The 27,400-nt window shown below is 35.9% G+C and overlaps 1 protein-coding gene and 1 pseudogene across 11 annotated transcripts in view; one reads left to right on the top strand and one right to left on the bottom strand.

Moving 5' to 3' along the window:
• Macrod2 (mono-ADP ribosylhydrolase 2) overlaps positions 1-27,400 on the top strand; it is a 2,157,923-nt gene that overhangs the window by 33,322 nt on the left and 2,097,201 nt on the right. The gene's annotated exons all lie outside the window — the stretch shown is intronic.
• LOC106009026 (A-kinase anchor protein 2 pseudogene) lies at positions 1,996-27,032 on the bottom strand (annotated as a pseudogene).

Below are 27,400 nucleotides of genomic sequence, written 5' to 3'. Positions count from 1 at the left end.
AAAGAGAAGAATTTATGTTTTTTAACTTAAAATTATTTCAATTCTCTAGCCCAGTACTGTAATATGAATTTTGAATGTGGTTTCTCATTCTTTAATCTTCCCTTATATTGAAAGATTTTTAGAACAAGTTGTGATTCATTTTGAATATAATATCTGCATAGTAATGTGTTGTTTCCTCTAAGGATTTCTTTTTTTTCTGTTTTTGAATTTTAGTGAGGTCTGATTTAATTACTGCTTTTTTAAAAACCATAGTTTTGAAACAAAGGAAAAACAATGAAGGCTGGTTAGTTGTTTTTTTGTTTTGTTTTCTCATGGCCCAAAATTGAACATTTTCTCATCCAGAAACGTAGGGCACCCAGTTAGTGAATGCCCTTATCATATTGCTTTAAATGACAGAAAGAGTAAAGCTGGTGTCGTCTATAGTATACTAAGCATGAATACAAAGTATGAGAATAAATAGGATACATTCCTACATGTCAAATTACAAAACTGCTCAAAACTTAGCAATTGTGACTCATGCAAATAACATGTTAGGTCAATTTAATGTTACAAATACTGTATCAGCTCCATGCCTCTATATTCCTTTTATAAAAAAGAAATTCTCACTCACTCCTGAAGGTGGCAAATAGCTTTGGAGGAAATAACTGTACACCCAGGTGCCACGATCAATCTGGAAATTTAACAACATACACACCCTTGTGAACATACACTCTACACAAATGCACAAAGGTGTACACATACACACCCCATCTTTAGGATTTGTAGCTGATTCCAAGCCTGGACTTAAAATTCTTTGTCTCTGTATCATCCTGAAAAACACTGGTTGCTCAGAAAAAATAATCTCTCTTCCTTCCTTATTTCCCCATTCTTTCCCCTCCCTCCCTTTTTCTTTCTCTACCTTCACGACTTTAATGTTTCCTTTCTGGGTGATTGAAAACAACCTATCCTTCTCCCTATTACCTCTAAGGCCCATTTTATAATACAAAATAGTTATAAACACCTTTTTATTATCACCTACCTCTCTAAGGCAGAGTTTGCCCTCTTTTCAATTATTGCCACTCTAAAAATACCCCTACCATCTTGAATGAAGCTGTTCAATGTGTACAGATTTTATTCATGTTTATGTACCCCTATCCCATCATAAAAATAGTTGTTGCCCGCTAAATATAGTTTTCATATGAAGAAACATAATTGTGAAAATGTGGTCTCCTAAACTGCAGATCAGTCAATAGTATAAGCAGACAAGATCCCAAAGCTAAAATAATCCATTTGGTTTGGCTTTCTTCCCCCATCTTTCTCAACCTCCTAGTTTAGAATAGACTGCATCTGCAATGTGAAGAAATATTGTCTTAAAAATATGTTTTCATGTATTGCAATCATTGATTATTCCCAATTAAAAATAAGTGTAAGAGAAACCAAATCACAGCTGTCTCTTTTGGACAACTATGGAGAGAAACACCACTGATTTTATGGCTGCTGGAAAAAAATGTAGTCAACCTGACACCTCTCATGGCATGAGCCAGGAATAGGAAGCTGGCTCAGAGAAATGTTCTGTTGCCATGTAGGCTACACAGCCTATTGCTCTCTGAATGGCTCTATCACTACTGTGTTTCCCCATCAGCCAGCAAGGCTGTCTGGGCTCTGCTTACAGCAAGTATGTTGATTTGCTTGCTATCAACTATGTTGATTTTTCAGTGCTCTTTTGAATCGACTGGAGAATAATCCAAATTCAGACTAGAGAGTAATCCAAATCCAGAGTTGTCTTTGAGTCCCATAGAAATCCTTTCTCTTATGACTCCTGGGTCTCAGAGTTGGATGGGTGGACATTCTTTTCATTTTATTTTTCAACATTGTGTATTGCAGCTTCTGGTCTACATTAGGATTGCTGAGTTTGTGTGCGCTTTAAGAAATAGTCCATTAAAATGCTTTAATTAGAGAATTTCTTGGTTTCTTGGTATCTCAAGCACCAAAGAAGTTTCCTGGGCTGAAGGAAATTTATTCGTTGTCTTCTTCCTGGTTAGCGTAGATCCCTGCCTCCCAGCGCAAGGCCAGTGCGCTCTTTCTTCGGTTTACTCGTGTGGCCTCAAGGACACTACTATCATCCATTCTCTCGCGCCTTTTAGATTTGTGTGTCTCATAGTCTTCCATGAGGGTCTGCATCAGATTCTTGGGCTGCTGGGTTCCGGCAGCCTCTTGGGGGGTAAGTCAGGCTGGGCTGCGAGCTGGGGCCTTCGGTTGTGGGGGATGGAGGAGGTTTGATTTTCTCTATTTTCCCTGGGGCGGTTTTGTACCAGGAGGTTCTGGAGGGAAGCAACCAGGCATTCTTGGTCCTGGGGTTTGGGGTGCTCTGCAGCACTTGTCTCTGCCGCTTCAGCTCCTTTTCCCTCTCCTGGGCAGCTCGAATCTCCTCCTCGGTCATGGACAAAGTCCGCTGCTTCCTTGACCTCAGTTTGAAGGGCCCAACCATCGCGTCAGATTCTTGAGTGGCCAGGAGGGAGGCTGTGCTTCTCAGCTTAGCTGCCTCTGAGTACTTGCTGAAGTAGCCTCCTTCGGGCCTGGTCTCCTCCATGTTGATTGGGCTGCTGGGCTGTACAGCTGCTGGCAACTGGGAGGGCCCCCTTTCCCTGAGGACCCTGTCCTCTGCAGGTAGGTTCTTTGGTAATACATCCCTTTTCTCTTGAACAGGAGAGGACACCTGAGGTGGCTCAAACGTGTTCTGAGGCTTCTTTGAGCTGGGAGCCTTGGTTTGTTTCCTTCAGAGTTGCTTCCGGTCCCTGCTGTTCTGATCCATCCTTGCTGGTTTGGAGCACAGCCTCATCTGCCTGTTCGGCTATAGCTTGTGGAATGGAATTCTGTACAAAGACTAGCCTGATATTCCAAGGAGTCATCCAGGGATGGAGAATCTCCTAGGGTAGAGGAAGGGGAATAGAAACCATGATCACTAAATGACTTCAAGACCCCTTCTTGGCCCTCTGAGGGGTTGTCTGTTTGTGGAGTCTGAGGCAGAGAGAAATCAGCCAGCGAGTTTTTCTGGAGGGCATTGGTTGTCTCATTGGAGGCACCCCTGTCACTGATGTTGTCCATGCTGTAATCGTTGGACAGGGTCTCCAGGACAGTGGTATCCTGGGACCTCACTGACAACTCATCCAAACCTGAGTCAAGCTCCTCTTGGGTCAAAGAGACATTAACTGATCTTGAAAACTGATGCAAAATCTCATGGTCATCATCCTTGACCACAGTGAGGACAGCATGGGCTCTCGTAAACTCTCCATCCTCTGCCCACAGTTTCGATAAGGGCCCATGTTTGGAGGGCTCACTGTAAGGCCCTTCCTTTCCCTGAGGGGTGGCAGTGCCTAGACCTCCTCCACCTGACTGAGTTTCTGGCACACATGGAGCTTTGTGCCCCTTGGCCACCAACACACTGTCTTCCGGAGGTCCCGCCATGGAAGCTGGTCTCAGGATGGTGGCTGGCTTAACAAGGATTTCTTGATTGAGGGTCTGTCATACACTGGGTTTTCTTGAGTGTTATTTTATTAAGGCAGGACAATGTATGTATGTAAAGTTACGGTTTTGCATCAATCTGAAAGTGAATTATGCAAGCATGTTCTTTACTACATTTTTTGTAGTGATAAGTTAAAAAAAACATTAATGCATGTCTAGGAGAATGATTGCAATTTAAGAGTTAAAATGGGTTTTCTTTATTTATAGATGTCAAGAAATGTCTGTGATGTTTTAACAATCAAGGAAAGCAAATTGTAATTCATAAAATGTATTTATAGAAAAGTTGTATTTCCATAAAACATAAACATATTTGAGCCTAAAGAAAGATATAATTATTTTGATATATGGGGCAGAGATAAAAGAAGGAATAGTTTTTTTCTTTTCATATTTTTACATTATTACATTGGTTTCCATTAAAGTATTACTTTTTTATAATTTTCAAGAAGAGTTTTAAAAAGTTTTATTTATTTACTTTTTGTTGTACCAGAGATTTACTCCAGGGCCTTTGCACTGAAGTACATCCCTAGCCCTTTTGAAATTTTTTATTTTGAGGCAGGGTCTTGCAAAGTTGCCACATTGTCCAGGATGGGCTTAAATTTGGGGTCCCTTGACTTCAGCCTCTCAGAGTACTGAGATTTTATGTGTGTGCCACCATACCTGGCTAAGGAAGAGTTTTTGTAAATACATAAGAATTTTTAAAAATGCATAAAATGTTGTTCTTATTACATTATATAACTTTATAGAGTAACTTAATACAGAAAAATAAAATACTTAGTGGTCAGGGATACATACAGATCTCTGTCCGTCTATGTAGAATCCACCAAAAAATATATATGCACCCTTCAGCAGTTCATCATACTAATATAATGTCTGGAAGCTAATGGCCACCACTTTGAGCACCTCTTGCAATTGTAGAGGCCAAAATAATCTGTATTAATGTCAAGATGTCTCAATAAATTTAGTATTAAAATAGTTATACAAGTTTTTCTTTTCCTGAAGTGTGTGTACATTTTTTGGTTGGCCCCCCCTCCCTCTCTCCTTCCCTCCCTCCCTCTCCCTCCCTCTCCCTCCCTCTCCCTCCCTCTCTCTCCCTCTCTCCCTCCCTCTCCCTCTCTCCCTTTCCCTCTCTCTGTATATGTATATATGTGTATATATATATATACACACACACACACACATATATATATATATATATATATATATTTTTTTTTTTTGCTATTCCTCTGAATTAAGGAGAACTCAACATCGATTGTAATCCCTGGGAACACCAAGATAGAAGATATTGTTTCCTTCAATTAAAAGTATCTTCGGGCCGGGGATTTAACTCAGTGGTTTCGCCGCCACCTGCTGCGCAAGCGCAAGGACCTGAGTTCGATCCCCGGTACCAAAAAAAAAAAAAAAAAAGAAAAAAGTATCTTCAATACTTTTATGCTGAAGATGCTAAATTGTCTATGAAAACTTGACTAAATTGTATCCTTTCTGTAATCCTTCTCTGAAAGGATAGGGAAAATAAGAATAACCGACAGTAAAGAGAGAAAAATGAATGTCATTTGAATACTGTACTGTGCTAGAGAGCATGCTGACTACATCTAGGCATTAATTCTGCCTGTGGCATTACCCAGCTGTGAAATGTTTGCTCAGGTCAAAAACTTTTTTGACATCTGTTTACTCAGCTGGGTGATAGGAGTTTGGACTTATAAATACTGTGATCTCTCCTGGAAATATGATTACATAATACATGAATAATAAAGATTTGATGTTAAAATATAGTATTTCATCTCCCAATAAAATGGAATAGCTTCTTTTGAGGGATGAAGTTAATGTGATGCATGTGTTTGTGAAGTTGGACGTTACTTTGGTCAACTAGGGTACAGTATTAGAAATTTTTCTTTAAGTTCTGATTACTCCTACATGAGGAAAATTATTGCAGTAGCAAATACTCCTGGCCGGTTTGACCTTGAGTTCATACCCTGAAATACCACAAAGTGATATTTGACTTGGAGGTATCAGAAAATAATCAGCGAATTGGAGACAGCATTCTTAAATTTATTTTGGGTTGTGCTCATGGAATTGTGTATGTAACTTTAAAAACATTAACCATGGTTTTACAACATTATGTGTATGGGATTGTTTTATAATGAGATGTGGAAATATATATAATGAACAAAAATGTAAGAAAAAATCAGACAAATGAGATTCAATAAATAGGTCTTTATGAATAATTAACTGTTTAAATGCTTCTGAAAATACTCATCATTATAGTTGAGACCTCAGAGTAGGACCGTGTGACATTACAGTTTGTTAATGCTTTGTTTTGAACTCAAAACTGAACTCCTTATCGTCTTTCCACACCTGATCACCATTTACCCTTATTTTGAGGAATAACTTCTCCATCTAGTCAGTTGTTTCAAGTCATTTATTACTCTCCAGTAACTGCTATCTCCAGTAGGATCTACATTATTAAGTTTTCTTTATAAGGTCTTGATTTTTACATCCTATCTGAATTCCAGCCTTACTCATACTCACTTGCTTCATACTATCCATACTCTTCTCAAAGGGCTCTTTTTAAAGGCAAATCTGATCAAATCCCCCATTGCCTCCCTATCTTCCCATTAAAATTCTTCTTCGATAAAGGACTAACCTCATAGGAAGGGCTTCTTATGATCCTACGAGATCTTTGGAAGCACGTAACCTCGGTTCATTTCCCCGCCTCCTGTTCCACTGCTACCAATTTTACCTCTATGACTTCTGGTAAATTTAAACTTCTTTAGACTCCTCAGTTTACAAAAAGAGAATAAACATAATCACCTACCTTATAGGATCATTATGAGGATTTTACATATATGCAAGTGCTTTGTATTTTGCCTATCCATAGTATTTGCTACTACTATAACTATCTCTTCAACATTGTCTCTCTGCACTGCCCTTTCTCTTTGTGTAGGATGGTCCAAAGCACTTGTATTGATTTTAATTAGCTATTTTACTTTTTGCATTCCTCACTACCATGAAAGCTTATGTGGAGTATATGAGCTGCCTTTATTTTTCATTTTATTTCCTGTGCTTAGCATTATATCTAATAATTTTTAGGAATAAGTATTTGTGGGAATAATTTTCTTGAAGGTCTTGAGAGATAGAAAATGTGTAGGATACATGATGAAAAATTATGTCTACTTTGTGTTCCTGAAAAACTCCTTTAAGTAGTGTGTTTTGTTGGTCATTTGTAATGGAGTTTTTGTTTTTTCCTTTTTTCTTCTGTCTCTTTCCTCAATAAATTTCCATTTTCGTTCTCTTCCTTTAGGGGGTACAAAGGTGATAGGTACTTCGTATCTTATGAAATGACTTGGTTTTATGAGCCATTGGTCACCTGAAGAGATCCAGAAAAGAAAAGGTGACTCACTGGGACAAAATAAGAACTTTTTTTCTTTATGTTGTAGAAGACGTACATTTTTTTCCTTAACAGCCAGTTAAAATTGGAATTAGCTGCTTTACCAAATTTCTGCATAAATATCACATTTTTTTTGTTGGTCCCTTTTCTAGGCTGAGCAGTAGAGATCATTTAGAAATAGTGTCTGGGATTTTATCACTGAAACACTTGAAAGTCACTTATTGATTACTGATTTTAGATGTTTTCATCTTATATGTGATGCAGATTTCTAGTACAGTACCATGACTTATCCAAGATTCATTTTGTCCTTAAATAAATAGGCAAGTAGTGTTATATAAATTATATCTCAATAGAGGTGTTAAAAATGAACAGAAACAATTTCAGAAACCTTAAGATAAATTTGTTCACTCCTCTGTCGGACACATCATAGCCTGAAGTCAAGATAAGGAATTTAGTGAAACCATTATCTACAAGTCAGTTTTTCAACATTTCTACTAAATAAGTACTCTATTCTTTTCATTATTTTGCAATTAGAGAATTTATGCTTGACCTTCTGAAAGAATGAACTCATCCTTTAATAATCCTACTACTTTCTCACCTATACAGATTACTTTGTTTTTAAAATTACTAGTTGATCATTGTGGAAATCCTACTTTGTGAATGTTATTCACTTACAGTTCCAAAGACTTTAACCTCTCACTCCTACCTCCACATTATTGCACGCATTATTAGGCATTCAACATTGTTATTCAAGGTAGCAAACCTCCTACCTTGAAACTTGTATAAAATAGTATCAAATGATTTTTTGTATGATGAATTTTCATTTTTCCAAAAATAGTTCAGGATGAATATCCCATTTGGTAATGCTTTTTAGTTGAGTTACTGATCTTAATTCAGATAGCACTGACAGTCATCATGAGGTTATTTCTTAAAACAGGATAGTTTAGGTTTCTTATTTGTTTATTTCTGTTTATTTGTATTATTTATTTTAATAAAGAAAAACTTTATTTATTGTGTCTATGCAGACCTGACCTGATCATAAATAGAAAATAGCAGTCTTCTTCATCAGGACAATTGACTTTCATTTACAATGTAATTCAGCTAACACTTCTAAAGTTCTCTTAACTTTGCCCCAGATATTTTGCAAAAGTGAATGAGATAAAATTCTGATGTCTGTGATTCTTTAAATTACAAAAGAAAAAGGTCTGTGTGGTACTATAGGGATAAAGGAGAAAAGGATATGATGGAAAGCCCTTTATAGAATAGTTGATAACTAAGCCAAGATTTAAGAGAATCAGTGTAGGGGAATGAATGGTGGAATACTAGGAAGTAGGAAAAAAGATCTGCAAGGCTTAAAGACACACTGAATTCTAGAATGCTGTAGACTATTTCCAAGGGTGGTGTCTCTGGGAAAGTGGCAGAAAAAAGCTGCAGAGAGAGTCCAGGACCAACTACCTCAAAAACAGTCTGAACCAGTGCCTTTTTATGATGTGCAAACTGCTTCTTATAAAAATGCAGATTCTGACTTAGTAAACCTGGGTGGGATCTTATATTCAGTAGGAATACCCTCCCTTCCATGCTGAAATTGCTGATTCCCTAGTCACGTTTTGGACGAGGTAATGGATACAGGATTCTGAGGAGTTTTGCTTTTATTTTGTGGGGTTTAAAGTAGTGATAAACTTCTTCTCTACAGAAAATCTTGCTTGTGTAAAGGTAGAAGAGGGAACTTGGTGACCATTTAGCCTTGGAGAGGAAAGGAAAGAACTGAACTCTGTGATCCTGGAGATGACCACAAGGAGTTGGAGGAAAGAGATATGCAGAAAGTAGAACAAATAGTTTTTGGTTATTAACTGACTGTGGGGGGTTATTGAGGGAGAAATATTTTTTGTTTTTCTTAGGTTTTGGACTTGGCTAACTGGCAGGTGAATTTATTAAGTTCTTTGGAACTGGGATAAGAAAATGATGTCTGCAAGTGAGTTTCAAATGACTAAATTGTCCTCTGGAAAGTAGCTGTAGACACTGGGGGCTCACTGGATTAGTTTATCCCAACACTTAATGAGAACCTACCTTTTACAAATTTCCTTCTAATGTTCAGCTTACTAGAAGAGGTGAAAAAGCAACTCTTTCCTAACGGATATCTGCAGTTGAATGTGATTGCCCTTATAAAGAAGGATACCAGGGTGGGAATGATCCTTGGAGAATACTGAGGAACATTTTAGAATAGGTGACAGTTCAGCAAGATGTAGAAGGATGAAGAAAATGCCTTAAGTAGGCAGTTGAAGTAGTGAAAGGAGAGATGGGTATCCTAGACATTAAACATGGGAAATTGCCTACTGACTTACGTTTTGGATCCTTTGATCTAACAGGAGCTCAAAGAAGAAAAGTGAATGGTGGAATGGAGGCTGTAAAAATAGCCTGTCTAATCATAAGAATTCTTGGCTTTGTATGGCCCCTTATAGATAAAAAGGGGATCCCTTGAAGTGGTACTTTGTATCTAAAAGAAGCATTCTGGCACTAGTATGGAGGATGATTGGAGAGAGAAAATTAGACTAGAAGCCCTAGTAAACAATCTAACATAGTAGTCTAAGACCAAATAATTAAGCCTCTGACTCAAATTCCTTAAGAGATTAGGCAGGTAAGATGACTGTCAGAAGTGGCAATGTTTTAATGCTTAGAGTCTGGTTCTGTAGTGAAAAGGAATGCAGCTTTTAATCCCATAACCCCACAAAGGAATTCACATCCAAAAATATAAATTCCATCGTGCTACCAAATACAGCACCCTTAAGGTTGGAAATTGGAGCTAGGTGAAGAGGTGGACTCCTGAAGTTGCAGTTACTCAAGAGGCTGAGGCAAGAGTACCTCAGGTTTGAGGCCAGTCTAAGCAATGTAGCAAGACCTACTAAATTTTTAACAAAAGGCTGCAGGTGTAATTTGGTGACAACTGTGAGACCCTGATTTCAATCCCCAGTATTGGAAAAAAAACAACAAAGGAAATTTAAACCAATGCAGTTGTACTAGTGAGAGAAAGAGATGATGATGTGGGAAGTAGCATTTTTGTTTTGATAGACTGGATGGTTGTATTACCATGCATAACAAGGAGATATAGGAGGAATCACATACTTTTGGTAAAAAGTGAAGAGTTAGGTTTGAACATGTTGGATTTGAGATGTTTATGGAATATCCAAGTAGAGATATCTCATATATGGTTGGGAGAAGTTGGTGGGAGGATGAGTTATGGGAAGCCCTCCACAGACTGGAGTGAGGCAGAGTTAGGTTTTTATTATTGTTGTTGTTGTTGTGGTTGTTATTATTATTATTTGTACCCGGGATTGAACTGGGTCCTTGCGCTTGCACAGCAGGTGGCAAAACCACTGAGCTAAATCTCTGGGCCAAGGTTTTTATTATTAAGGAAAAAGATACAGTGAGAGAAGAGGTATGAGGTTGGAACTCCAAGGAGTTCTAAGCTATAGAAGTGGTTGGTGAGAGGGCCAATAAATAGAGTACTGTTCATGGCAAGAGACTGTAATGGTGTGGGTATATTGGAAGCAAAAATTTGGTGTTTCAGAAAAGAAGAATATTTAGTGTGTCAGGTGACATAGAGAAGTGTAAAAACAATTAATACATAGAATCCTTCAGATTTGAATACTGGTAAATTCATCCAAAGCTGTGAAAATGAGGGCAGAAAACCCTGGTTTGTGAATACTGGGAGATGACAAAGTATAGGCAGTGATTTTCTTTCAGAATTCAATCTCTGACTTTCCATTCATTAAAGTTACTTCTGAAAGCTCGAGTTCTTTTGTTGTTGTTGTTCTTTTATTGGTACATTTTAGGTATACAAATAGTTTACATTTATCATTGGGTACCTGTACATGATGTATCTTTGTTCTTATTTTTTTCCCATTACCTGTGCGCCCTTCAACCCCTCCACCCTTCCCTATTTACACAGACATCATTTCCATTTTTTTTCTTTTCTCACAGTTTTTCCTTTCCCTCCTTTCCTTTCCCTTTCCCCTCCCTTCACCCTTTTGTCTTTGGACCTATTTTCCTATTTCAAATTATCAATTATTCATTTTAATCATTTTAACCCTTGTTTACACTATCAGTTTCTCATTAGTGAAACTATTCAGTATTTACACATGTGTGCCCTATTTATTTCACTTAAGAATATGGCCTCTGTATGCATCCATTTAGCTATAAATGACTCTAGTTTTTCGTTCTTTATGGCTGAGTAGTAGTACTCCATTTTATTAAAAAACCACGTCTTCTTTATCCAGTTTCCAACTGATGGGCACTTGGGCTGTTTCCAAGCTTTAGCTATTACAGACTGTGCCACTATGAACATGGGTGCACGTATATCGCTGTGGTATGATTCTTTTAATTCTTTTATCGAGTTCTTGATTGAATAATTATTTATAGGTTGCCTGTCTGTAAATCATTCTATTTGGGATTAATTTTATTAATAAAAATATGTTGACACAAGTCCTAAGAAAATACAAATGTAGATGTAGTTATTTTCAGACTGAAAAGCCACAATAGCAAAGCTAGTTAAGAAGATGTATTTTTATATTTATAGACTTATTTACCCATCTCCACTCTGTTAAAATTGTTTTTGTTTTGTGAAACTCAAAGGAAATATTTTTCACACATTTCAAGTTAGAAGCCAAAAATTTGTGCATTTATTTTGGGTTAAACATGAGATCATGTTTTAAACATTCTAAAAGTTATTCAAACACTGGAAGACATGTTATTTTAAGTATGTAGTTAGAAGTGAGTTTAAATAGTGGAGTGCTACAGTTTTACCTTTAAGAGGGCCTTAAGTTATTCATAGTCTTTGCAATGCTGTCCTCTACTGATAGCTTTCCAAAATGCACTAATTGTTGAAAAGTCCCATTTTGATTCTGCTTGTCCTTTGCCTCACCCAGCCTGTGCTGTTTCTTTTTTATTGCTCTTCAGATGAATTGTGTATGTAGTGTGTGTGTATGTGTGTGTGTGCGTGTGTGTGTGTTGACCTTGTTATTATTCTCCTTTAATGACACTTTGGAAAGATCAGTAGCTTTAGAGATGAGAAATATGAATGTGAATCCTTAACAGCTCCATTTATCAGCTGTGCATGTGGCATGTGACCTGTTCAAAGTTCTTATAGTGATTAATTATGACTTTGTATGACACCTGAACAACAAAGAGTAGACATTCAACATGTACCTACTTTCTTTTTTAAGAATTTCAGTTTTATGAATTTATGAGCAAACATTTGTATGTAGAATTTTCTTGTAATATTTGATGTCTTGTAATATTTGATGTCTTTATTTTAAATTTTATTTTTCTACTCTCTGCTTGAAAAAATAATTTTACTTATTTGCATCTTCCAGGTTTTTCTAACAATTTGAAGCTACTACTGCTTTTTTGGTGAAAGCTTTATTTCTTCTTATTACAGACTTGACTATGGTTTCTTACTAATTTGTATAAAATGTAGGTATAATTTCCTCATTGGTTTAAAATTACTTAAGAGGCTATTTTAAAATTATGAAATATGTATGTGTTTAAAATGCAGTGGTTAATTTTTATGGTCAGAGACACATGTGTTCTTTTTTTGAGAATTTATGGAATTTTTTGTGATACATATAAGATCAATATTTAGAATGTTTTCTAAGTGCCAGGAAACAATATATGGTGCTATATATTTATTTATTGGCTTTATTGCATGTATTATTCAGATACCTTTTACTTTTTGACTGCTTCAATTATCATGTACTTATGAGAATTAAAGTTTTGCATTGCTGTTGTGTGTTTTATTATTGTTTCTCACATTTTAGTGGCACATTTGATTCTTAAAAACTTGTTATTGATAAAGATCATATAGTAGATTTATATGTCATCAGTTAAAAATAATCTTTTTAATAATGCTGCTGGGTAAAAACTGTAATCTATAGCTATTTCTCACCGTGCACATTTGGTTGAAGATGTAAATGTGCAAAGTAAAATAATGAAGCTTCTACAGGATAAGAGAGTGTCTTCATTATCTTGATGTAGGAAAGTATTTCTTAACTAGGAAAAAATGTTAGTGGCATAAAGAAAAGGAGATAAAAGCAAATTGCTATATAGAAGTGTATTTGTAATACATATACTTGATGAATGGCTTTATTTGTATTATATAATCTCCTATAAACCAGTTTTTAAGAGATAGAAAATCCCAACAAAAAAGAATGGGAGAGACTTGCATAGGATTTTCACTGAAATGGCTAATAAATATGTGAAAAACGTTGTTATTCACTAGAGAAATGAGATAACATTACAGTACTCACCAGAATGGCTAAAATTGAGGACAATATGAAGAATCAACAAAATGTGAGGAAAAGTGAACCTCATGCAGTTGGTGGGAATTAAATTGGAAAAATCACTTAAAAACTGCTAGTACCTAGTAAAGCTGTGTGTGTGTGTATACATATGTACATATATCCAGCAATTTCAGTAGGATTCGTACTGATATCCACTAAAAGACAAGTACAATCATGTTCAAAATAGCATTAGGTTTATTAACAAAGATCTGGAAACAAAGATTTCCTTGAGTAGTAAAATGTGTAAGCAGATTACTATATTTAATTCAATACTAAACAAGTAACAGCAAAAATAAACTATACAAATATACTATTGACCAAAGTAAGCCAGATACAACAGAGCATATAGTATATGATTCCGTGTATATAGAACTCAAAAGCAGACAAAATTAGGGCTTAGAGCTCAGGATAGTGGTTACTTTTATTGAGGATGAAGGGGTAGTGATTGAAAAGTGATATTAGGGGTCTTCTACATTTATTAGTGTTCTATTTCTTAACATAGGTATACTGTTGCATAGGTATACTGACTTTAGGATAATTTTGTTGTGTAGAGATTTCTTTTTTTTTTTTTTTTTTTTTTCTGGTACCAGGGATTGAACTTCGGACCTTGTGCTTGTGAGGCAGGCGGTGGCACCACTGAGCTACATCCCCGGCTTATTATATAATTTATTATTTGTTAACTCTTGTTATACTTAAGTACAAAAGCTCAAATTATAGGAAATAGTGTTCCTGTAGTATGAAGGTACTATTAGTATTAAAATAGTTTAATACAATTTAACCACAATTTTATTATCTATTGAAGAGGTCTAAAAATACCTTTGCCAGTCATTCTTCCATGTCTTGGTGTATATCACTTGGTACATTAAAAAAAAGGAAGGAAGAAAGAAAACTTACCGTAAAAATCCATGCACATTTTTCTTCTTTAATTCTATTTATGCCCTTTTTGTTTTCATTGTTAGTTATGTATTTACTGTCTCTTTAAAATTTTTTCTTATTTTTTTCCTTAAAGAATTTTTTACCCATTGTGAGAGTCTTTTTTTTTTTTTTTGGTTTGAATTTTACTAGGGAAGTTTTACTCATTTTCATTCATTAATAACTGTTGGTTTTGACATTCTTTTTATGCTTTATTACTATTGCTATATAGAATATTTGATACGTGTGTGGTTGACTTTATTTTTAATTTTATAAATTGTTAAAATTTTCCAAATATTTTAGTCTATATTTTTTGAATTACTAGTATCAAGAATTAAGAGTTAATTTTGTTGTTTTCATTTTATTGTCAGGAGTTAATTATACTTCTATTCTGCCTTGTAAACATATTTATGATCATTAATTTATTCACTCAAAAATTATCGAGCCCCTAGAAAGCACCAGACACTGTTCTAGGCAAAATGAAAATATAAGTGAAAAAAGATAGAGGCCCCTGATCTCATCAAGGTTTACCATTTAGGGGGGGTGGGGAAGATGATCAATAGATAAACAAGATACTTAATATTCTGAAGGGTGGTATAAGGGAATAGAGGGAAGTGATAATGACTGGCTGCAGTTGGGACTGAGGTACTTTAGATAGGTTGGTCAGAGAAACCTTTTTAAGGCAATGACATTTAAGCCAAGACTTGAATAATAGAAAGGGATGTTGAGCTAATTAGTTAAAGAATGATTCGGATTGTAGGTAGCTAGTGCCCTAATCAAATAAAGAACTTCTTTTATGGGATATCTTAGTAATTCTTGTCACTGGGGCACAATACCCAAAAAACCTGCAACTTAAAGGAGAAAAGGTTTATTTTTGGCTCAGTTTATAGAAGTTTCAGTCCATAGTCTGCTGGCTCCAAGGCAGAATGGCATGGCAGAGGGGCATCATAGAGGAAAAGCTGCTCATGGCATAGTGGTGGAGAAGCAGAGAGCCAGGGGAGGAGCCTGGAATGGAGATAAACCTTTCTAGGCCATACCATCAGAGTCACCAGAACCTTTACCTCCTCACAGCAAGTCAGCTATAAGCTTCCATAATCCAGTCACCTTTCACAAGCCTTGCCTGTGAGTATGTGAGGCTCGTGATAGACATCTAGATAAAAACCATTACAAGGGAGCATTTCACATTACTTACAAGACTTTCTGTCAGGTGTTTGAAATCTAGTCATAAAACAGATGAGGTTTTGGTTTTCAAAGTATGTAACATTTTACCTAGAACAGATAGACAACTTTAGACTATGTTAAGTGCTGTGAAGAGATATGGATATTGTGTTGAGTGGGAAAAAGAGACTACTTTAGGTGGGGTAGTGATGGAAACTTTTCTGAGAAAGTAACATTATAGTTAAAAGCTTGTAACTTTATAATAAAAAGATCCAGCCATATAAAAATCTAGGGAAGTGCATCTAGGGCTGGGTTTCACTTGGGTTGGAACAAAGTGAGAGGGAGATGGGTAGAAGTGTGTTAGGCCTTATATGCTATAGTAAGCACAGACTATTCCAAACAGTGGGAAAATATAGTTATAGATTTATTGTAATAAAAAGACCTGTAAATATAACCTCAAACGAAATTGAAATGTGTCTCATGTAGCAACTCAGAGTTGTTAGCTGACTGGGTTATCTACAGTTCCCAATTCCTTCTATCTTGATCTTCAACCATCTGCTAAGATGTTACTGTATCTCTAGTCTAAGCCCTGTTCATCATCTATATAACCATACTTCTAACTTGGAAAGAAGGAAAAATAAACTAGCAAGTTTAAGTTAAGAGGAAAGAGTGACCGAAATACTTTGGGTGTGGGAGTGGGAGTATTTACCCTACCTCTTAGCTTTGAGGAATATGCTGAGGGTTAAAAAAACCCATCTAATATGAATTGATATTCTTAGGGGACAGCTAAATACTATGAAGTCAAGAAGCCAAGGAAACCTTCAGGGAATAGATTGAGAATGTGTATACAGTAGGTGAGATTTCTGATCTCAGAGCAGAAGTTCCAGAAGACATGCACAGTGCAAACCTTTGAGACATGGATTAGAGGATGTGGGAAGTATAATTAGACATATGCTCAGAGGGAAAAATATGAATATTTTTAATGGTGTTAGTGCCTACTGTCAGTCCACTTATACCATGACATTCTTCCTCTTGGGTTACTGTGACCTAGTCATGGTTTAACCTCCCTGGGTGTTTTATGGTGTGCACGAGGGTAGTATATTTGTTGAGCTTTTGTGTATTTTGGCCAGCTAATGAATTCATTGGTAATAGCCTTTTTTCACTGACTGTAATAGTTGAATTTGTTGATAGATTTTTCAGTATTCAAGATTTATGTCCTTAGGTACATGGTGTCTTAATAATACAACAATGAAAATATTACTTGTACCTTAAAGTTATCACATTGCTTATTTTACCAAATCATTTATGTATGTATATAGAAGTGTGACTACCTTGCATTCTCACACTGGAAAAGATTAATATGCTGGTTTTTAAAAAAAGTGTACTTTTTGATATTTTTCCATGTGGGTACAATATCAATTAAATCTCTTAAAATATTTCGTTGGAAGAATTTGGATGTAAAGTCTGGTGTTGCAAATTCTTAAAATTTCAGTTTGTTATTTTAATTCAGTGAATTTGTTTAAAGTTTGTTTTAAACTTTGCATGTAAATATGTGAAAAAGTTTTAAAATCTTTATACTTTTTTGCCAAGAAATAAAAAAAATAAAATATTTTTAAAAGCATATTTTGTTAATTTTTTTGTTCTTTAGCACTAGCACTTCTGGTACAGATTGGTGGTTGTATACAAATGTCTATGAGTTTACATACTGGTTCTAAAAGTCATTGAAGGAGAAGTCATTACATAAAAATCATTGAAGGAGAAGCTTGAGAGGGTGCTGACCCAAAGTTTCTTTGAGGAAAGTGAATTTCTAAGTACTATAAGACAGATATTTATTTCCCCCTCAGTATCCTACAGTTGAAGATTTACAATCTTCCTTTAACATAATACCGATGATGATGATGATGATGATGATGATGATGATGATGATGATGATGGTATGTGAGTGTAATTGTTTTGTAGTTTAGGAATTAACTATAGCTAGGAGATATTATATCATTCCATGTTTGTGACAGTGTGAAAAAGCTCAAGAAGACACTTTGAGTCAGTAAGTTAATAGCTTATACTTTCTGTGAATAGGCATGTGGTTTATAAAAGTATTTTGGACTTCCAATATTATTTAAAATTATGTCAGTGATTTTGTATATAAAATAATAATTTAGAGTGGTCCTCCAACTTTAGCAGCTTGCTAAATGCAAGATTTCTTGAGCCCTCCTTAAAGAGATTTTACTAGTTCTGTGAAATGATCTTAAAGAATAAAGAACCAAAAATAGAAGCTTTGGAGGTTAGTGATTTGTGAAGCAGGAAATTAAAATATCATGTATAAGTCATTACCATTTCTGCATGGAAACTTGTATTAATTTGATATAAGCCTTTTTATTACTGTTCACTAGAATATTTTAAGTGATTAACCTTGACTTGAAAATGCCTTTTGTGTTAATCTCTTTGTTTATTCTGTGTCTTCTTGCCATGCTCCTTCCAGTCTTCTTTTCCTTCTTTTAGTAAATGCTTGAATACTTACCATGTGTCAGGCATTATGTTAGGAATCTGGAAGGGGTCAAATATGGAAAAGATATGGATCTAGCCTAGAAGTTCTCAACTCAGATTGAGAAACCATTTATAAAGCAAGCGATAACTATATGACGTATTAAATGACAAAGCTGTTCAGAGTAGTAAAGAATGCGGAAAACATACATTTGTACTGTATGAAAAAGATGAAAAAGAATTTCTCAAAGGGATAAAAGAAGATAGCATTCTAGTTAGTGAGAAGAACATTTGTAAATACATAGAAGCATTAAAGAGTCTGGTTTTATAAGAGAGTAGGGTGATGGGTAAATTGTGCAAAATGATATTGATAAAGGACCAGGAACTTTTATCTCTTGATTTAATTTATGTTAACGTTTAGTACACTATGGGAAGTTAGAATGTCAAGAGGAGCTCAGTTGGGGGCACATCCATATTTTGCCTTTATTGAAATGGTTACCAATGATGACATAATTTACATCCTGTAGGACAGTCTGTTTGTGACATTTGAAGTTGCTGATTATTTTTTTTAATTGAACTTTCTCCTTTGTAGTTTTCTGCTGGTTTCTCTCCTGTTTCTTAAGTATTTGTTCACTGTGTCTTTTTTATGTTGTTTCTCTTTGCTCTAATTATAAAGGTTGATGTTCTTCAGTGTTCTGTCTTCAGTCCATTTTTATTTACATGTACACCCTTAATGATTGCACTAGGACCATTACCGTGTGATATTTGCCAAAACTGCATCTCTAGCCTGAAAATTTCCCTCTTGAGCAGTAAGACCTCTTGCTGAATATCCTGTAGGAATTCAAGTCTTACATATCCAGAACTGGCTTATTTATATTCATTTCCAAACCAGCCTTCCCACCTGCATTGCCTCTCATATCTACACAGATCAGAAGTCGGGAAGTAACCCTTAGCAGTTTCCTATTCTGTCTTCCAATGAGACTGTGATATTTTGTAAATATGCTCTTGAGTTTTACTCCCAGCATCTGCCCTTTTCTGTTGCCATTGCTACATTGTTAGTTGAGCTGAGATTTCTCAGGGATATATTTTTCTATTCAGGCTCGCTTCTCATTCTACTTACTAAGTTCAGTGATTTTCTTCTGGTATTTGGTGAAGACTGGGTGTATGTTTAAATTGTATAATATCTGGCACAATGCCAAGTGCAATTTAGCTGTTAATAAATTATAGTAATAATAAATGATCATTTGTGAATGAAGACAAACTAAGATTAGTAATTATATTAATTAGTTATTACTATAATATTCATAGAAATCTGGAAGAAAATACTACTTAGGAAAAAAGTACTATAGCTAAAGAAAAGCGATTTGGTTATTTTTATGTTAACATGCAGTCTAAGAGAACTCGAGATGTTTGTTGCAGATATTTTCACTATGTAGGGAAAAGAATAGTTCCTGAATTCAGTTGGTGTGTCAGTTCAACCTTTGTTCCTTTAAATTTGACTGGACTTCTTTGGGCCCTGCCAGAACTGCACATAACAGAAAGCCATAGACTGTCATTCCTGTTCTGGCCAGTTAGACTAGATTGCTTGTAGTTACCTGGCCCACAAATGTCATTCTGTCCTTCTAGGCTTCTGATCTCTATTGGTCCTCACACTGTCCCTCACAATTTCATTGGCTCTTGCAATTTTTAAATATTTGCTCATCTAATTTTTTACTATTTTTATGAGATTTATGCAAGAAACTTCTCTGTTCCCTGCTCCATGGTTGAGTCACCTCTGGGTTACCTGGCAAGGGAGGGATATTTGAGCATAGTCAGTATTTTTTGCAAAGTAAAGTAATATAAAATATTATGTTGGATGGCATATGTAATTCAAAGGAGCAATTCTGTCCAAACTTTCAGATTAGTAACAATTCTCTTCCTACTAGTTATCATTTACTGTGTTTTTACTATGTGTAAAGGAACTGTTTCACATGCTTTACTATGGGTTAGTTCATTTTATTCTCAGTGACTCTCTGAGAATAAGGACTATCCCCAATTTACAAGTGATGAAACTGGGTCCAGAGAAGTTAAATTTGACCAGTACCATGCAGCAAATATGTGGGAGAGCTGGGATTCAAATATGGGCATAATTATTCTAGAATCTGTGTTGCCAGTATTCTTTTCTGACTCAGAAGGGAGGCTAATATAGGTACATATATAGCTGTAACACAAACAGAGATACTCTCTTAAATAATGTTAAATTATAAGATAATATGCAGAATGTGTGAATTGTCATTATATAGAGAAAGGAATACTGGACTGCCATCGACTAGTCTGTGCCCTTTGGCACAAAACAGAACCTTTCAGGATGCTTGGTTTCTTCACCTACAGAGTCCCAAAGTTCCTTTATTTCTTTTTATTAATTTAGGGTTTGTAATTCCTTTCTCCTAATGTGTTTAGATTTAGGTTATCTATTACATATTGAATCTTTAATATCTTCTGAAAGTTTCAACTTCCCATTTCAGTTGTACCAAGAATTAGATATAGCTTTGTATGTGATATTGTAGACAAATCCGTTACTGTGTGCTTTATTATATAGATTTGGATTCCTGTACGATAAAGGAAGTCCTCTTAACCATAAAAACATTTAGTAATCAACATACTTAGCTGTCATTTGATTGATATTTGTCAATCAACTGGGTATTGTTTATGCATCCTAGAAATCTTAGAGAAATGTGCACTATATCGTATTTTTAAACATAGTTTTTAAACTTGTCCATTTTTAAAGTGCCAAAATGCCAAAATTACACTTTTAAAATATTTTAATGTTAGACAATAGAGACAGAAATACACAATGGTTTTAAAAATTTCAAAAATTTCCCAAAGAGCCACAGTAATCAACTTATAACTTACGGCTGTGTCTGTGTAAACATAACAAAGGTCACAAAACAAATCTTTACTACATGAGATAGAATGTAGTATTTTAATTCTATAGTATTTTGTAATAATATTGGTTAGTCTTATCAAGTTTACTTTACAACCCACTAATGGGTCTTAACCTGCAGTTTGGCTATTCCTACATTTAAATAATGATGGAGGACTGGTATTTTTCTGATTTTTTCTTTTATATTATTTCTTTATTTGGACCCAGCATTTATTTCTCTGTCTTTATAAATTTAGATCTTAAGCAACTTGCTAAATGGGCAGAAATTTGATCCTTCTTATCTTTGTGTATTTATTGTATTAATATGCCCTATACATGGTAAAAACACAGAAATTTGATTCTGTACGTATTTTGGAGTATAACCATATGACCTTAATTGATTTTTGCAGAAAATTACTTTATTATATTGCATCATTCTTATATAAGCTTTAGACTAAGAGCCACACTGTGTTGTGTTATTATAATTTTTAAACTAAATTGAGTTTTATAACAATAGGATAAATTACACACTTTTTTTTTGTACCAGAGATCGAACTTAGGTCCTTGCGCTTGCGAGGCAGGTGGTGGAATGCACACTTTTAATGCCACAACTTTCACCCCAAACATCTTCACATAAACTTAAATACAATATGAATGAAGTGTGCTTTATTTAAAGAACTTAAAGGTCTACTTTTTTTTTAACTTGGTGAGGCTGATCCTTATTAAATAGAGGCAATATTTCACAGTAATTAAGTACATGGATTCTGAAACCTGATTTCCAGGGCTCAAATCTGAACTGTTAGTTTTAAATCATTGGATAAGTTAGTTGTATAATGTCTTTGTGCTTCAATTTCCTTAAGTGTTTTAGGTGTGGGTACAGTAATTTCAAGTTTTTAACGTGGAAGAGAACACATAAAATGTGTAAAAATTTGACCTTATTTTAGGAAAGAGTAGAATTAGGATATAAATATATCTTCATTGTTCTTATTTTAAGACATAATGTTGAGCTCTCTATGTGCTGTTTTTTTCTCTCTTTCATGTATGCCCTTCCAATTTAACAGTTTACTTACTTAATAAGCCTCAGATTCAATCCCCTGACTGTCTTCTGAGCTCCAGTTTTCATACAGCATCCTTGGATGTAAATCTCAAACATATCCCTTTTTTTTTCATCTTGGACTCCAACCTAACTCTCGCAGGAAAAGTCAAAAGAAACCTTTGAATAAAGACCTCATGTTTGAGTGTGACCTCACCTGAGCAGAGAGGCATTTGATAACCTTGTTAAGTAATTCAGGAAATAGAAAGTCCAGTCAAGATATGAATCCACATTCTAGGAGAATGATGACAAAGCATATACAAATAACTCTAATATCCAAAAGAATGTAAGAAAGATTCAAAATGCTTTGAGGTTCAAAATTGGAGGAGTAACATAGATATACAGTTTTATGAATGTAAAGACATGCAACGTGAGGTTGTTTGTTTTGTTTTGTAGTACCAGGGATTGAACCCAGAGCCTTCACATTGAGCTACATACCTAGCCCTTTAAAAATATTTATAACTTATTTTTTTATTCATTAACTTTATTGGTACATTTTAGGTATACAGTATGATGACATTCATCATTGGGAATTTGTACCTTTACATGATATATCTTGGTTCTCAGTTTTTTCCCCATTACCTAGCCCTTTTTTATACTTTGAGAGCAGGTCTTGGTAAATCACTAAGTTGCTCAGGCTGGGCTTGAACATGCAGTCCTGCCTCAGCCTCCTAAAGTGCTGGGATTATAGGCATGTACCATCATGCTCATTCCAACCTGAGTTTTAAAGGATCAGTAGGGTGGGCTGAGGGCTATAAGGCAAAGGGCATTCCAGAGTCATAGGGGTATTTCTTAAGGAAAAAGAAGGATTCACCCGTGATAAAGCACTATGAATTGGAGAGCACTACAAATTGGAGAGAAGTGACAGATAGGACTATATCTATCCAAGTTTTAGCCAAATGCTGGAAAGCTTTAGGTGGCAGGCTGTTTGGACTCCATTAAAGAAGTCAGAAAGTAATAGCTGTTGCTTGAATTCACCCCAAAGATAGGTTTTCTTCAGTTGAAGAATATCACTATTGTTGCTTTTTAATTTGGAAATTTCGCATTTAAACTTACAGATTTTCTATTGAGAATACCACGAAGTCTGGAAACATTGGTCCCATGTCTTCACATGACACCTGAATAGAGACTCTATCCTTTGGATAGGGGATCTTTTGCTTTTCAATTAACAACCCAATATGTTTGTTTAAACTTAAACCTCTCCGATTTCCACAGGCATATAGATGTTAATGCAGTAGAGTTTAAAAAGATTAATAAGCATTAATCCAGGGTGTCTATTATTAATCTAGAAGAAATAAAAGATATAAAATAAAATATATAAAATAAAAATATAAACCAAGTTTCCATCAAGTTAAAATATGTCTTGAATAAATATTTGCATGCCAAACAAAACTACATAATATTGGTACCTATGATACAAAAAATTTAGCAGCTCAGAATGTGCTTAGTAAATTAGGCCAAAACAATCCCCAAAGAATCACACATTCTTGTGTCCGTGCTCTTGCTTAGTGCTCTTCCACAGTGACCTTGGGCTTTTCCAGTGATTGCTTTGGACCATGGGACTGCAACAAACAAGACTGAAGTAGAGGCTCAAAGAGTGCTTGCACATTGGTATCTCTGTTTTCTTGCCATGCAAAACCCCGGCTAGCATATTTTTGAAAATGAGAAGCCATGTGGAACATAAAAAAGTCATCATAGTTTAAGCTCCCTGTACCTTATAATTGTCACTCAGATGTGAGTAAGCTCATCCAGAGCAGACTAATGAGCAATAATAAAAGTGATGATGTTTTAAGACATTAAGTTTTCAGAGGGTTTGTTGCATACATAGCAGATCACTTTTTGAATGTCATATGATGTTGAAAAAGACTGTCTCCTTAACCAGTTTAGTCAGGTTCCTCTAAGTTTCTTTCTCATCCAGTCCCCATCATTGCCAAACCTGCATTGCCCAATTTTAGCAAGAATCTTAAGTCAGTTTGTAGAGGGTCCCCCACCTTACTATCTGACCATTCTCCATATCTGACCAAATTCCTCATCCCTCATCATACTCTAAGTAATATGTGATCATCCTGGTCTAAGAATCCTGTTAAATCTGTCTAATCAGAATTCCCCTCCCCTTGATGTTTCCTCTTAGTAATTTTCCTTCTACTGTCCCCCATCCTGCTCCTTGTCTAAATTCCTACTTGTTCTTTCTATATTTGGAATTGAGTCCTGTCTTTAATGTGATCTTTCTCCCCTAATGCATTAGTTTCTGAATATTGTTTTCACTGCTTTTACTCTATAGGTCTTTTCTTTAAATAGTTCTAAAATACCTCATGGCTTTGACCCTCTGTTTCTTGTTTTCTTTATCAATTATTATCATACATCTGGAATAGGATTAGATTCATTATTGGATCTCCAAATCTCTCTTACGGGTCCCCAAGTGTGTACTCTGAAGCTTTTGTCTTTACTTTTGACTGATGGATCAGAGATCTATTGTTGAGTGTGTACCCTGAGCCAGTGCCCCAGAAGACAGTCCTTTTTAGAATGGGAGGGACAAAGTTTGATTCTTAAAAGTCCTGAATATACTCACTGAAGTAGAATAGAAGTTCAAGCTTCTTTGTTTAAAAAGTATCTATGAGTGTGAAATTTTTATTCCTGGCTCTTTGTTTCAAATGGGGATTCACCCTGAATCCTGAGATGGAAAAGTTTTTTCTGGCTGTCTGTGAAACCTTTTATCTCTTTTTTCTTTCCCCCATGAAGCTGGAGTTTGCATATCTAGCAGAGTAATTCTTTTTTCTCTCTCCCTCTTTGTTATGTCCTTCTTCAGACTTTTACCTGCTTCACTCTGTCCACATCTGCCAGACTTCTCTTCCTCCTTCAGCACCTTAAATCCCTATAGTCATTTAACATTAAGCCCCCTGACATTTTAGGGGACTTTCAAGGAATTCAGGGGCCCCCAAAAGCAACTACTTGTGACTGAAAAGGAAAAGAAAGATAAATTAGAAAAACATTCTAATATAAAATGTATTCACTTGGATAGGCTTTGGAGATAGCTAGACAGGTCTTTGTCATTTCCCTTGCCTAACATTTAGTCTATAGCCTTCATAACCTCATTAAAAATCTTAAAAGTCTTCTCTATAAATATTATAAAAAGCATTAGTCTTTATATTGCACCATAATCTAGCTTGTTCCATTTGTCAGAAACACAATGCAGATTTTTTAAAAGGGGATCAAAGATGAGAGTATATTAATTACTGTGTTTACCTGACTCATAGCTAACATTTTAGAATAAATGCTGTAAGATTTCTGTTTGTATATGTGTGTTTGTACAAGTTGGTTATATATGTTTTCATAAAGATATATATGGACTGTGTATGGGATATTTGCCTAAATCTGGATTGTATTACTATGTTAAATTATGAAATCTTGTAGAGGTGTTTTATTCAAATTGGGCTAGTGATAAATGAATATTTATATAAATTAAATATTCATGAAGTTCTAAGAAATACAGAAACTAACCCAATATTTAAAGTTTTCATGACTTTGGCAAATCTTTGGTAAATAAAGTTACATTGTCAACTTAGTAAAATTGCGCATTTTTTTCCTGTTAACAGCATTAAATATAAAATGAAGATAGATTTTTATTCTACTTGCATTTACTAGCCAAAGAAACTTATATGTACTGATATTAAAGATTATAAAAATTATGAGTGTCATGGTGGTAGTAATTTCAAGAAAGTCTTTATCTAGACTTTATGGGCTAGCATGGTAAATTGATTTTCAAGAAATGGAACCAGGCAGCATTGAAATCATGAGTGACACAGTTGAGAACCTTGTGTAGGTGAAGTCATTGTGCCTGCAGCGTTTGCACTTTACAATAAATAGGACAATAGAAATTGAGAGCATGTCAAGCACCTGTTGCATTTTTTTTTTTTTTTGGTACCGGGGATCGAACTCGGATCCTTGGGCTTGCGCAGCAGGCCGCTAAACCACTGAGCTAAATCCCCGGCCTACCTGTTGCATTTTTAATAATCATGGGATGCTTAATTGCACTGGCTTCTTTGTTCCAAATCAGAGTCTGTAGGAGTTTGTTCTTACTGCCATTTAAAACTTATGTTACATTTTCATGTAAAGCAGTTGTGCATTTTTTAGAAAATTCAGCTGTTAAGAGTAACCAGAAAGGATATCTGAGCTTACGTTGTGTCTATGAGAGTAAAGGTGGCAGCTGTTGTACTGGAACTTAGGGTTAGAGAAATCCCAGCAGGGGCCGGCCCTAGGTGAGTTCTTGGGACTCTGAAATCCAGCCTCAGCCTCCAGCACCCTTTTCCCACCCAGGAGGCTCATCCAGAGCTGCGCCAGCGAGAGGAGAGTTTTGGCGAACGGCAGCTTCACAAACACCGTGCTTCTGAATTTCTCGGAGGGTCAGCGTACCCGACCTTCCCGTTGATCAGTGCGACTTGGAAAAGTGCCAGTGACTCCGGGATCTTCTCATTGCCTCTTCCAGCTGAAACTCAGCATACCCTAGGCCTTCCCAGCTTTTACCTGGCTGGTGGATTTCAAGTTGATTTCAGCTGTGACTGTAATGTCTGTTTCAGGAACGGGGGAAATAGCAGAAGTGATGTGGCATTTAAAGTGTGGGAGCAAAGATTCCACACGGTTAGACCTTTCAGGCTACAACATTGTTGCCTTTTGAAGTCTGATATCCTGTGTGTGCCACATTTTCTCTGCCTGGGGTTAATTTGTTCCCATTATTCTAGATAAGGAATTGATAGCTTGTTATGCTTGATATTCATGCTGAAATCCTCATGTGTCCACCACCCAGACTTCAAGCAGTCTCTACCTACTATTATATCTGCCAAAACTACCAATTATTTTTCAGTGTCAGGAGTTATTAGGACCACTGGCAAAGCTCGTGGTTGAATGTGACATTTTTCTGCTTCTTCCTCTTAAGTTTTGAGAGTATTTATGTTGCAGTATGTATGTTGGACCTATTGGCAAGTTTTAACGGGTTGAAAGAATGTGAAAAGATTATGATCAAGTATTAAAATATATCTGGTTTTAATTACAGTGGTGTCAGATAAGACGAAAAAGAGATCAGTGCTTACTGGTGCTTGTTAAGAGGGATGCAGTGCTGGTTTTGTGAGCACCTGCTCGCCTGGCAGCCACAGAGCCACTCCGGGCTGCATGAGTTGCTGCAGGTGGACCCCAAGTCCTGTCACTGCCCATCCCCGCAGGGTCCCTGCCGCAGGATCTGCCCGCCTTTTCTGACCATCTTGCCATTTCCATTGCTTTAGTTCCCTCGGCTTGAGGATGTGTTCAGAGCTAACATTCCTCTTTTGAAAGAAGAATGGATAAGTGCTAACATTTCTAAATGCTGCCTACGGCCATGCCACCCTGAACATGCCCGATCTCCTCCAAAGGCTAGGTCACAGAGGGGGTCTGCCTTCCTAGAAGAAACTGCTGACCATGACTGTTGTTTCTCAGGCCGACAGTGTTAGCTGTTAATAGGCCACTGGGCTGTTTCTGGCTTCCTTTAGAGCTTTCAGTGATAATTTCCTGTCAGCGTGCAGTGACTGGCCTGATGGGTGGTGGAGTTTAGCCTGCTCCCACCCATCACCCCGCCCCTGGCAGTGTCGTTCTTCACAAGCAAAGTT

This window comes from Heterocephalus glaber, unplaced genomic scaffold (genome assembly GCF_053883595.1).
Source record: "Heterocephalus glaber isolate CG9 unplaced genomic scaffold, H.glaber_assembly_v1.0 deba00001532, whole genome shotgun sequence".
Taxonomy (NCBI): Eukaryota; Metazoa; Chordata; class Mammalia; order Rodentia; family Bathyergidae; genus Heterocephalus; species Heterocephalus glaber.
The sequence above is the reverse complement of the archived record's forward strand: the minus strand, read 5'-3'. Positions and strand labels throughout refer to the sequence as shown.